Source organism: Macrotis lagotis, chromosome 1, assembly GCF_037893015.1.
Source record: "Macrotis lagotis isolate mMagLag1 chromosome 1, bilby.v1.9.chrom.fasta, whole genome shotgun sequence".
NCBI classification, from domain to species: domain Eukaryota; kingdom Metazoa; phylum Chordata; class Mammalia; order Peramelemorphia; family Peramelidae; genus Macrotis; species Macrotis lagotis.
The window spans coordinates 810,059,233-810,071,472 of record NC_133658.1 but is presented as its reverse complement, the minus strand read 5'-3'; the positions used below and the strand labels follow the sequence as shown (position 1 = coordinate 810,071,472).

The 12,240-nt window shown below is 36.7% G+C and overlaps 1 pseudogene; it reads left to right on the top strand.

Annotated features, from left to right (window-relative positions):
• Positions 1-11,270: 11,270 nt before the first annotated feature.
• Positions 11,271-11,534, top strand: LOC141488709 (tetratricopeptide repeat protein 9C pseudogene; annotated as a pseudogene).
• The last annotated feature ends 706 nt before the right edge of the window (positions 11,535-12,240 follow it).

The following is a 12,240-nucleotide window of genomic DNA, read 5'->3' as shown; positions in this document are numbered from 1 at the left end:
GAAATTCCATTATGTCTTTAGTATAGTAGCATAGGGATAGGTACATGATAGAGATTACTAGCTACTCCCATGTTCACTTTTTCCCAGTCTTCCTTCAGCAATCTGAAGAGGAATAGGCATCATCTATTTTCTAGTTTAAGATTGAAAAACATAAGCACCTGATGAGACTGCAGAGGCCAAAAATACTCAAAGAAAGTAAAAAAAAAACAAAGATACTGAAGAGATTAAAGAGATAAAGAGATAAGAGTTCTCCTGTCTCCTTCTTTCATCTCTGCCCTATCTTTCACAAAAGTCCTGGGAATTCATCTCCAGCAATGAAAGGAGAGATCTAAATGGACTTTAGCATTTGTTACACAAGTAGTTTAATTTGTCTAAAAGCATACTGGATATTGATTGAATTGACTCTCTAAATCATGTGTTTTGGCCAAAGTACAGTATATTTTTCATTTTATCATAAAAAAACACAAAGAAGGTACACAAATCTACAGATAAACAAAATGCAACCCACATTTTGGAATTTGATGAAAAGGATTGGATATGGAGTAAAGTAAGATGAGTTCAAGGCTGTCTGATGGAATTCCTGTTTTGAGAGTTCCTAAATGTTAGGAAATTGTATTCTCACTCTAGAGTAAACTACCCAGAGTAATTTTTGATTCTTAAATCAAGCAAGTCATATTCAAAAGACCAAATTTATCTTATTTTCCAATTCAGATGAAGTTTGAGATGGCCATAGTTGAAGGTGGGAGAAAGGACAAGAAAGAGGAAAGAAGACCCTAATGGAAGGTTATTCTAACTAGCAGATCTAAAAAGTTTAAAAGAATTTAAAGTGTACAATCCAGCTAGAATATTTTTTGGTTTTCAACTCTATCATTCTCCACTTTAAGCAAATGTCAGTTTCTCAGCTGAGAAAGCTTAGATATAATCAAAAGATCAAGAGATTCTAGTCAAGGTGAATCTTGGAAAACAAGGTGAATACTCATTCCACTTTAATAAATTGGGACTCAAGTTAAAAAAAATCTCCTAATGAGTTTGAGGATGACAAGTTTTACAACCTGCCCTGCTGTTGTATTCTAAATTCTTTCTGGTCCTACCCCTGTCCTTTCCTCAATGATCTCTAGACTCTTAAACATTTTCATCAAACATATTGGTACACTCTAAAAATGACATGTCATCTATTCTCTCATCCCACCACTAAGACTTCTAGCAATTTCCATCTGCCCTGCAACTACTCTTTTTCATATATGCCTCACAATTAGTAGTGTGTGATCTCCTTAAGTAGGGATTCCCAATCAATCAATCTCTCTCTCTCTCTCTCTCTCTCTCTCTCTCTCTCTCTCAATCTCTCTCTCTCTCTCTCTCTCTCTCTCTCTCTCTCTCTCTCTCTCTCTCTCTCTCCTCTCTCCTCTTAAAAATCTGAATCTTCAACAATTAGATAGTAGAGTATTGGGTACAGCATTACAGATTAATTAAAGAATATTTTTCATTCATTTATTATGTGCTGAGATGACCGAATCATACATCATCAATCTACAAGAGTAGAAAACAAATGACTCCTTATTTCCTCTAAGATAAAATATAAAATTCTATGTTTGACTTTTAAATCACTGCATGACCCGAGAAAAAATAAATTTTTTCACCTTCATTATTTACTATATACTTTGTTGCACTCTGAATTCTGTCAATTTGGTCTTTCTATTGTTACTCACACAAGAACTCTATGTGGTTTCTATCTGCCTTTCACTGGTTGTCACCCAGCCCTAAAATGCACTCATTCTTTAATTCCAGTTAAAGCAATTGCTTATTTGCTTCAAGAACTGCTTTCTGTATTTCATGATTTCTTCAAATCCATTCCTCCCTAAGTGCCTTACATTTGCTCTTTTTTATGTGTATGTGTGGGTGTGCATGTGTACAATTATGTATATATACATTGTTTACACTTATAAGCACTTTTAGGTCAGTTTTTCGCCTTTGTATAATAAGTGCCTGGGACAGAGTCTCTCACAAAAAACATTGATTGATTGATTGGTTATTCTTTTTTATTTATGTCTTTTCCATGGAACCAAATACTGCTTCATAGTCAACTTCAATTCTGGATTTCAAATTAATGGCATTATAATGAATGAACTTTTACACCACCCTCAAAAATAACCGTCAACAAATCATATAATTTTAAAAAGTCATTATGCCATCAAATGATTTAAAGCATTAACATGTCTTTTCTGGACTAAAAACATGTGAATTCAAATTCCACATATAATGCTTAATATAAAATGAGAAAACTATGTAAAGTATTTTCCATACCTTAAAGTACTATGCAAATGCCAGATTATTTTAAAAAAATTTAAATATTATCATTATTACTTGTGTAGTAATACTACCTCCTTTTTTGAACAAGTCACATAATCTTCCTGAACCTGACTTTTCTACTCTATAAAATGAGGGTGTTGGATCCAATGACCCTTGAAGTCCCTTACAACTCTAGATCTGTAAGACTATATAGAATGGCAATGAAGAGTTTGAGAGACATAATTTCTGGGGAATGAATCTTTTTATTATTTATAGTTTGAGAATAATTAATAAAAATGGTCATTTGGTTATCTCTCATAAATAAAGACTCCTTCTGGAGGCCTTTTGATATTTGTATATACTTTAGAAGAGTGGGCATTTCTGATAGGCAGCTACCAACTCTGGTTAGCAATTCACGAGAAAATGCATATCATATTTAGCTGTGGACTTATGATGAGACATTGGGGGCAGTGACTCTGATCACTCAGTCTTGGATAAAGAAACTTGTCTCTATGCAGGCCATCTCCTCCTACAGCAGTCTAGATAAAGGATAATTCACCTTCCCTCAGACCTGTTTGACTAGAACATATTGGACGAAGATTCATCTAAACTATAATCTCCTATTGATCAGTTCTAAGTTTTCCCATTTGTGTAAGTCTTGCCTGAGATTTCATATTATCATCAGCCCCCCTCTTCAGATAACTCAGCTTTGATTTAAACTACAAATAAGGAAATAGGAAGGGAAAAAATCCTGTAATTCCTCTATATTAATAATTGGTATTTAATAATTATTTCTCTGGGTAAAATCACTAGCATTAAATGGTTTTCCACTACAATCAGGGTACAAAGGAAATATCAGTAGAACACATTCTTGAAAACCTATCATGAAAGGAGTGGGGTTTCCTGGACAATAAATGAAGGTGTAGAACAGTATCAATTTCTCTATAGTTTATTATTTCTTGCCTTAGGAATTAGTCCTCTTAAGCTGGTCAAACTGTACAATGAATAGAACCTAGGACTTCAATTCAGGAAGACTTGAGTTTGAATCCCGCCCTCAGTACTTACTTAGCTGTATAGATTCTAGCAAATTACTTGACTTCTATTTGCTTCAGTTTTTTCAACTGTTGGTGCTGTTCAGTTGTTTCTTCAGTTGTGTCCAACTCTTTGTGACCCTATTTCAGGTTTTCCTGGCAAAGACTGGAAGAGTTTGCCATTTCCTTCTCCATTTCATTTTTCAGATGAGGAAACTGAGTCAAACAGAGGTAAAGTGATTTGGCCAGAGTCACACAGCAAGTAAATTTTTGAGGCCAGATATGTGCTCAAGAAGATAAATCTTCCTGATTCAAGACCCAGTACTATATTATTTTTGCTAAATTGTAATTTTCAACTAGAAAATAAGGATAATGATAATAATAATAATTATACTTATGTCTTAAGATTATTGTGACGATCACAAGTTCTTATATATACTATGATTTTCAAACTTTAAAGTACTATGTAAATTCTTGTTATTATTAATTCCCTTTCTCCCAGAAAGATAATCATAAGTACAAACATGTTAGGAAAAACAAAATATAACTTTGATACTCTAGTAGCAGCAACCTTATTCAAGCACAGTTCTGAAAATTGTCTCACACATATCCCTGTGTCATTTGGGGAAGCCAGATTTGGACAAAGCTCCTAAGAAGCACTGATTGATTCCCAAGCCCCAAGTGACCCTACTCTAACTCTAGGTCTCAAATGACTGTGACCTATAAACTCACAGAGTGGAGGGTAAAAGGAGTGAGTTTTTCTTGAATCATTTAAGTCCTGGTTATCACAGGTGTTGTGCTCTTAGGGAAGAGTACAGAGACTGGAGAAAGTGCTAATGGATCTATCTAGGTGCTGCGGAGGGGGCGGGGAATAGAGTTTTCCTTTCAACCACTTGGAGAAAGGGAAAAATAACCTTACACCATCCCCTTTGAGAAAACAACAACAAAACAAAACTCCAGAAAACATTTCTACCCTCTGGAATATGTTCTTTAGCAGAAAAGTAAATTTCCAAGCTACCATATTGACATATAATATTGTTTATAGTGCTATTGTTCAATGTATGCCTATTATTGATAATAACCAACATAAGAGTGTTACATTATATTGCATTTCTGATTCCACTTAATCTCCTACTCTGAGTGGTATTGTGCTATGCAAACTGACCAAGGATCCAAGAGGAATGAGACAGATCCATTAATCAATACAAAGAATTTATTATCTCAAGGAAAATTATAATATTTTTAAACAGCTTTCTATTGATGCCAGCCATCAATAAAATTCAAGAAATTTTATTAGGTGACTAATACATATATATATATATATGTATATACATATATATATATGTATATTAAAAACCCTGTGGTAGGAGATGAGAAAGATATAAATACCCATATCCACACAAATCCACATAAATATAAATGTATATATATATACATACATATAAGTATATATTATATGCATTCTGTCTAATATCGATGTGTAAGAATATATATATATGTATATAATTGTCTTTGTCTTGAAGGTATTCTTAATCTATATGTGTAAACATTTTTGTATGTAGTGTGTTTAGAAACAGTTGGGTAATACAATAGATAGAGCACATGGAAGATAGGAGACTGATGAGATAAACAAAAAGATTGGAATAAGACCAATCAACACATCATAGTGAAAGTAATGTTGTCCTCAAATATATATAATTTTCTAAACTTTAAAGTGATCTGTAAATGCCAAATTATTTTTAAAATATTATTAATGCTACAAGTTATATGACTTTTGAACAAGTCACAGTCTTCCTGAACCTGACATTCCTACTCTATGAAATGAAAGTATTGGACCAAAAGGTCCCTGAGGTCCCTTACAAATCTAGAGCTGTATCAAACTGAGCAGCAAATCAGATCTGTGGCAAACTGTCTTTTTTATTGTGATACTTTTTTAAAATTTTTTTTCTTTTTCTTTTTTTTTCATTTATTTCTTTATTCTTATTTTGGACAAATAAAGTTTTTCTATACATTATTAAAATATTCTTGTTTAAGAGTAAACAAAATACCCCCTCCCCCAAAAGAATATAGACCCTGTATGAATGATAAAGTAAAGGGGAGAGAAAAAAATTTCAATTTCAATTTAAAAAATAATGATAATAATAATTGTAGCTATGACCAGGTGGCACAATGGATGGAGCACTAGCCCTGGAACCAGGAGCACCTGAGCCCAAATATGGCCCCATATACCCAACAATCACCCAGCTGTGTGAACTCATGCAAGCCACTCAAAACCCATTGCCCTGTAAAAAACAAAAAAAAAAAGACCCAAAATAAAATAAAATAGTAATAATAATAATAGTAGGGGTGACCGGGTGGTGGACAGAGCACTGGCCCTTGAGCCAGGAGCACCTGGGTCCAAATCTGGCCTCAGATACCCAACAATCACCCAGCTGTGTGGCCCCAGGAAGTCCACCCAGCCCTATTTGACCTGCACCCCCCCAAAAAATAATAATAATAATAAATGTGCTTTACTCTGTGTTCCAACACCACAAGCTCTGTCGCAGGTAGATCACATTCTTTATAAGTCCATCACAAAAGTTACTTCCATATTTTTCCACTGTTACCATTGCTGATCGCAACTCCCTCTATTTGTACTTTTCCACTACCATGTATTATATTTTCTCTCTCCTTTCACTATGACTCTACTGTAGGGTAGCTAAGTGGCTCAGCAGACAGATCCCCAGTCCTGGGGCCAAGGGGCTCCAAGCCCACATACTACCCTTTAGAACCAGCAACCATCTGGCCCTGTCGTTCCAGATAGACTATCCAATCCCAGCCCCTTGCAAGAACTAAAAAGTAAAATGTGTTATATATGAACACTCTCCCACCATGGTCCATCATCTCCTCCATCACTCACATTCCCTTCTTTCCCCCTGTCCCCATTCTCTCCTTCTTACTCCAGATGTCTATACCCCATTGAATATATATGCTGTTTCCTCTCCTAGTCACCTCTGATGAGAGCAAAGATTCCCTCATTCCCCCTTGCCTTCCCCCTTCCATATCATTGAAATAGCTCATTGTAATAAAGGAAAAGTCTTATTATATGAAATATCTTAGCCTATTCCTTCTCTCCTTTTTCTTTCTCCCATTACATTTCCCTTTTATCTATTGACTCCATTTTTATACCACATTATATCTTCACATTTAGCTTTTTCCTGTGCTTCATCTATAAAAGCTCCTTCTACCTGCTCTATTAAATGAGAAGGTTCAAATGAGTATTATCAGTATCATTTTTCTATACAGGAATACATGAAGTCCATCATCATTAAGTCCCTCATATTTTCCCCTTCTCCTCCAATCTCTATGCTTCACCTGAGTCTTTATTTGAAGATCAAACCTTCTGGTCAGCTCTAGCCATTCCAACAGGAACATTTGAAATTCCCCTGGTTCACTGAAAGTCCATCTTTTTCCCTGGAAGAGGACATGAATGTTTGCTGGGTAGTTGATTCTCAGTTGTATTCTAAGCTCTTTTGCTTTCCAGAACATTATATTCCAAACCCTATGAACCTTTAGTATAGTTGCTGCTAAGTCCTGTGTGATCCTGACTGCAGCTCCATGATATTTAATTGTGTTCTTCTGGTTGCTCGTAATATTTTCTCTGGAACTTGGTTATAATATTCCTGGGTTGTATTTTTTTTGGATCTCTTTCTCAGGGAGATCAGTGGATTCTGTCAATTTCTATTTTGCCCTCTGATTCTAGGATATCAGGGCAATTTTCCTGTAGTAATTCTTTGAAAATGATGTCAAGGCTCTTTTCCTGATCATGACTTTCAGGTATTTCAATAATTTTTAAATTATCTTTCCTAAATCTGTTTCCCATACCAGTTGTTTTTTCAGTGAGATGTTTCACATTTTCTTCTAATTTTTCATTCTTTTGGTTTTGAGATATTGTGTCCTTATTTCTCATAAAATCAGCACCCTCCTTCATTTCCATTCTTTGTCTGAAGGATTTGTTTTCCTCAGAGAGTTTTTTTATCTCTTTTTCCATCTGTCCACTTCTGCTTTTTAAAGCATTCTTCTCCTCAATAACTTTTTGAATTATTTTATCTATTTAACCTATGCTGGTTTTTAACATGTTATTTTCTTCAGCATTTTTTTTGATCTCCTTGACTAAGCTGCTGATTTTATTTTCATGTTTTTCTTGCATCTATCTCATTTCTTTTCCAAATTTTTCTTCTACCTGCCTCACTTGATTTTCAAATTCTTTTTTGAGCTCTGTCATAGCCTATGCCCAATTTCTGTTTTTCTTGGAGTCTTTAGATGAAGGAGCGTGTACTTCCTCATCTTCAGATTGAGTGTTTTAATCCTTCTTGGGATCACAGACAAAGTATTTCTCAATGGTGTTCCTCTTTTTTCTCTGCTTACTCATTTCCCCAGCCTGACCCTGGTTTTGGGGTGCTTCCTGAGCTTTTGAGCATTATTGGGATATACCTCCCACAAGCAGTTCTGTTTGTGAGGCTCTGCCTTCCCTCCTGGTCTATGAATTGCCATAAGCGCACCCCTCTGCCATGGGGCTGAAGTGGCGGGGGGGCTGCTGTTCTATGGAGGGGCCTAGACTGCGATCAGGGTCTGAATGTGGTCAGAACCCCAGAGATCTGTTCCAGGGACAGAGGACAGAGCTTGGCAGTCTCTCTTCACTCACCTCCCTAGGCTCAGCACTCATGCCCTGGGGGCTTCTGCTTACAGGCTTCTGCTTCTGGTTCCAGGATCTAGGCTGCTTGCTGTGTACCCTGAGGGCTGGGCTTCACGTGTTCGCTCTGGCGGAGGTATCCCCACTGATCCCCCAAGTTGTGCCTGGTGCTCCCTGGGGGTTAGTTTAGGAAACTGCCTTGCTGCTGTGAGAGGAGGCTTCCAGAGCCCTGGGGCTGCCTCCAGGAGGCTGAAGTTCCTTCACTCTGGCGAGCTATCCCTCTAACCCCAGGAAGCAGAACCTTTCCACTCTTTTCCAGGTTACCTTGGGTTGGAGAACTACCTCACTGGATCCCTCTGTGGGTTCTGTCTCTTGAAAATTTAGTTAGAGTTCTTAGTTTATAAGTTTTGAGAGAGAGTGCCTAAGAGAGGATCCTCTCTTGTCACCATCTTGGCTCCACCCCCCCAGACTAAGTTTTAAGAGAGATGAAGAATTGTATCTGGAATCACACAGTAAGTAAGATGAAATTCAAATCCAGATTTTCTAATTTGCAGAATAATACTCTTTTCACTTCAATGGTATTGCCTCTCTTGAAGATGACACTGAAGTCTCTATCATGAGTAACTAGAAAAATGATGATCCCATCAGAAGACATAAGAATGAGGAAAGAAATTTTCTCCCCTACACCCTGCCCTGGGATTGTGATTAGTTCAATTTTGAACATAATGACTTGTTATTGGGACATTCTGGGAGTGGTGCATAGCAGGAAATTGTAAGTAGAAAGCTGGAGCATAGAAAGAAATGATAGTAACTACAAAGGTAAAAGTTTATATAATCAATGAAGAAAATGAGTGGAGTCTCTTTTCAGTTATTGGATAAATATCACAAATAAAGTTAAGGGAAAGGAAGAAGGAAAGTTCCCTCATATAATAGAAGAGGAAACTAAGATCCTGAGATAGCATCTCTTACCAAATCATATATTTGATAAGTCGAATAATTATTGATTGACTCCAGAATCTTCTAACTGCTCTTTTGACTCTTCCACATTTCCTATCCAGAAAAAAGGGAGTATTCTATACTATAAAAATACTACAAAAAATAACAAAAATCTGATCACTGTTATAAGAGGCTATTTAACATGACATTCACTTAGGATATTGATAAAAAGATTTTCAGTAGAATGGCAGGGAAATAAATCTAATTGAAGGAGTTGAGATATTTGTGTCAAACTAGTTATAGTTCATATAAACTATTCACTCTTTCTAATATTTTGCCAGTGCGGGAGAGAAAAATGAAAGACTTCATTATGATGACATAATATTAAGTGAAAGATTGAATTTTATTTTTTAAGTTTTATTTATTTATAATAGACAGAACCTGAGCAAGTGTTCAGGCAAAAAGAAGACAGTCCTTTGGTTTGGCCATGAGCATTACCATTTCTTCCCATTTCCTCTATGATCTTTCTCCCCCCCCCAACTGGAAGGAAATAAAAGGGAATGGACTCATGATTTAATTAAAAAATTTTTGTCAATCTGTAAAACAAAAAACATTTAATAAGTGCAGGTTTTACTCTGGCAAAAAAAGAGGATAAATTTGTCCTCTGACTAAATGGAAGTTTAATAAATAAGCAAAGAAAAAGACAGATGATTTGTCTTCTCTGTATGGTAGGAAATGTAATAATTTTTCTGACAGAGAGGAATAAAAGTGAAGAAAAGAGTACCTGAAAAAAGGATTTTTTTAAACCATAGAAGTTTTCATATTCTGCATATTCATAGTTCTTATGATCCCCCAGTAACATTCCATTATATTAATATGCTACAACTTTTTTGGCCATTTCCATATCTAGCTAATAACCAGGTGTTACAGTGGATAGAGCACTGCCTTGGAATGGGAGTTTAATTCTGGCCTCAGACACGTGAAACTAACTGGCTGTGTGGCCTTGGGCAACTTGTTGGGCCCAACTCCAGTCTTCCTGATTCATATCTGGCCACTGGACAGAGATGAGTCTAGTGGAGAAAGTGAGACTAGTGACTTAGCACAGCACCCTCTCACTCAAATCACTTTCCTGATGTTGTGGTCTTCTTCACAAAGAACAAACATCATCAACAACAATTAATTAAGATAATAACTTTTAAAAGTTATACAAAATAAAAGTATACAATATAAACTCATAAATATCAAATCTACTTCCATGTAACAATAACAAAAGCTCCCCAAAAATAATAGTAAGGGAAGTTTCACTTAAAACAGTACCACATGCTTAAGGAATTTCGGGAAATTTTTACCAACTTTGGTGGGGACCGTGATGGGAGTTAAAGAGAGAAAAATAAAAGAGTCACTATGAAAAAGTGAGAACCTAACTGAAATTAGATAAATTTATAATCAATATTTTTACAATGGTTTTTGACTACTTTTTAACCTCTATTAGTCTTGCAGAACACAGAGAAGGTATATATTGAGAGTTATCAAGGCTTGGGTATTAATTAAATGGAAATAGCAGAAAGCCAGACAGTATCTAAAACATGCATGGAAGAAAGCACATCATTTAAAGGAATGACCATGGATCAACACTTTGAATGAAATCAATTAAGGCCAGAACAGACTCACAAGGTTGGAAGAACAAGGAGAAATTGAGAACCTATCCAGTCACTGTAAGGGCAAAGAGAAAATTCAAAAATGAGCCATCAAGTTAAGAGACTTTTATCACAGGGATGAATTTCAAAGTTCAGACTTGTTGAAGTTAGAGCAGTTTTAAATGGCTATTGTAAAAAAAGTAGTTTTAGAGTTCATTTAGGTTAGAGAGACAATGTTATTTAGTTGAAAGAATGTTGGATTTAGAATTAGGAAGATTTGAGTTCAAATTTGACCTCTTTCTCTTCCACTTTGATAGCTATCAACCTAGTCACTCAGAGTAGGATTCTAGACAGAGGTCACTTAAATTTTTGCAAAGAATTTAATAATATATTTTCTACACTTCTAATGGGAGGAAAAGAACTACAAACAGATACGAGCTTGCTATTAGCACAATTAGATAGATTCAGAATTGATTGAATGATTGAAATAAATTGGTTCAGATTTGGACAGATGTCATTCTATTGGTGTGATCCAGGTATAGATGGCATATTCATCTAGATTTCGGATGACACAAAGATTGAGATTTTCTAGTTAACATATTGAATGATAGGTGATTGGGCGGCGGGAGCGCACTGTTGTCTGAGCAGCAGCAGGCTCTGGATGCTACGCAGACGGACTGCTACAACAACCTGGCAACCTGTCTTCAGATGGAGCCAGTGAACTATGACCAAGTAAGAGAATATAGTCAGAAGGTCTTAGAATGCCAGCCTTCTAATGCCAAGGCCTTATACCGGGCAGGAATGGCCTCTTTTCACCTGCAACACTATGACCAGGCCCGACGCTACCTTCAGGCTGCCACTGACCGACAGCCAAAAGATGCCAATGTCCGGCGATACTTGCAGTGGACAGAATCTGAGTTAAGCAGCTACCACCAAAAGGAAAAACAGATTTACATGGGCATGTTTGGTTAGCCACAGAGACAGAGCCCCTCCTTTGCCTTCCTTGCTTGAGGGTGATCCCTTAGATCCCCTCTCCCCAACCCTGAACTGGAAGCAGAGGACACGGGTGCTACTGCAGTGACCTACCTGGGTTGGGATTTGTGTCCGTCCCAGACAGACTCCTCCTCTTCCCTGCCTTTTCTGTGTTTCTGTCCAGCATCATTGGGGTAGCCTTGTGGAGCTTTGCCATGGGAAACATCGAAACAAGTTCCATAGGGGAGGTGGAATAAATGATCTTGGAGCAACCATAGATTCCAGGACTGATCCAAAGGCAAAGAATGAGGCCAGCAGAAAGTGTTGTGGGCAGGGCAGGCAGTAACAAGGCTTCCTTAGAGGTCCAATGTCCACAGAGCACTGGTGGACAGGTGTTTGGGTGACACTGAAGCCCGGGGAAGCTGTGTACAGACCCTTGTCTGACCTCCATTCTCATTTTTTTTAATGATAATTAGACCCAAATCTATTAAAACTTAACATGAGAATGATCATTTTTCTCCCTTGATTAAGCTGATGCAACATTCTGATGCCCCAGGACTATAATGATTGTTTACTAACAGTGACATATGAGCCCTTTTTCCCCTTCTCCCTCCTGGTTCCTGGTTCTTTCTATATAATTAGCATTTCTTTCTGAAGCATACATGAGCCTCCAAAATGAGCCACATAGTTTTGACTACAGTGGCAA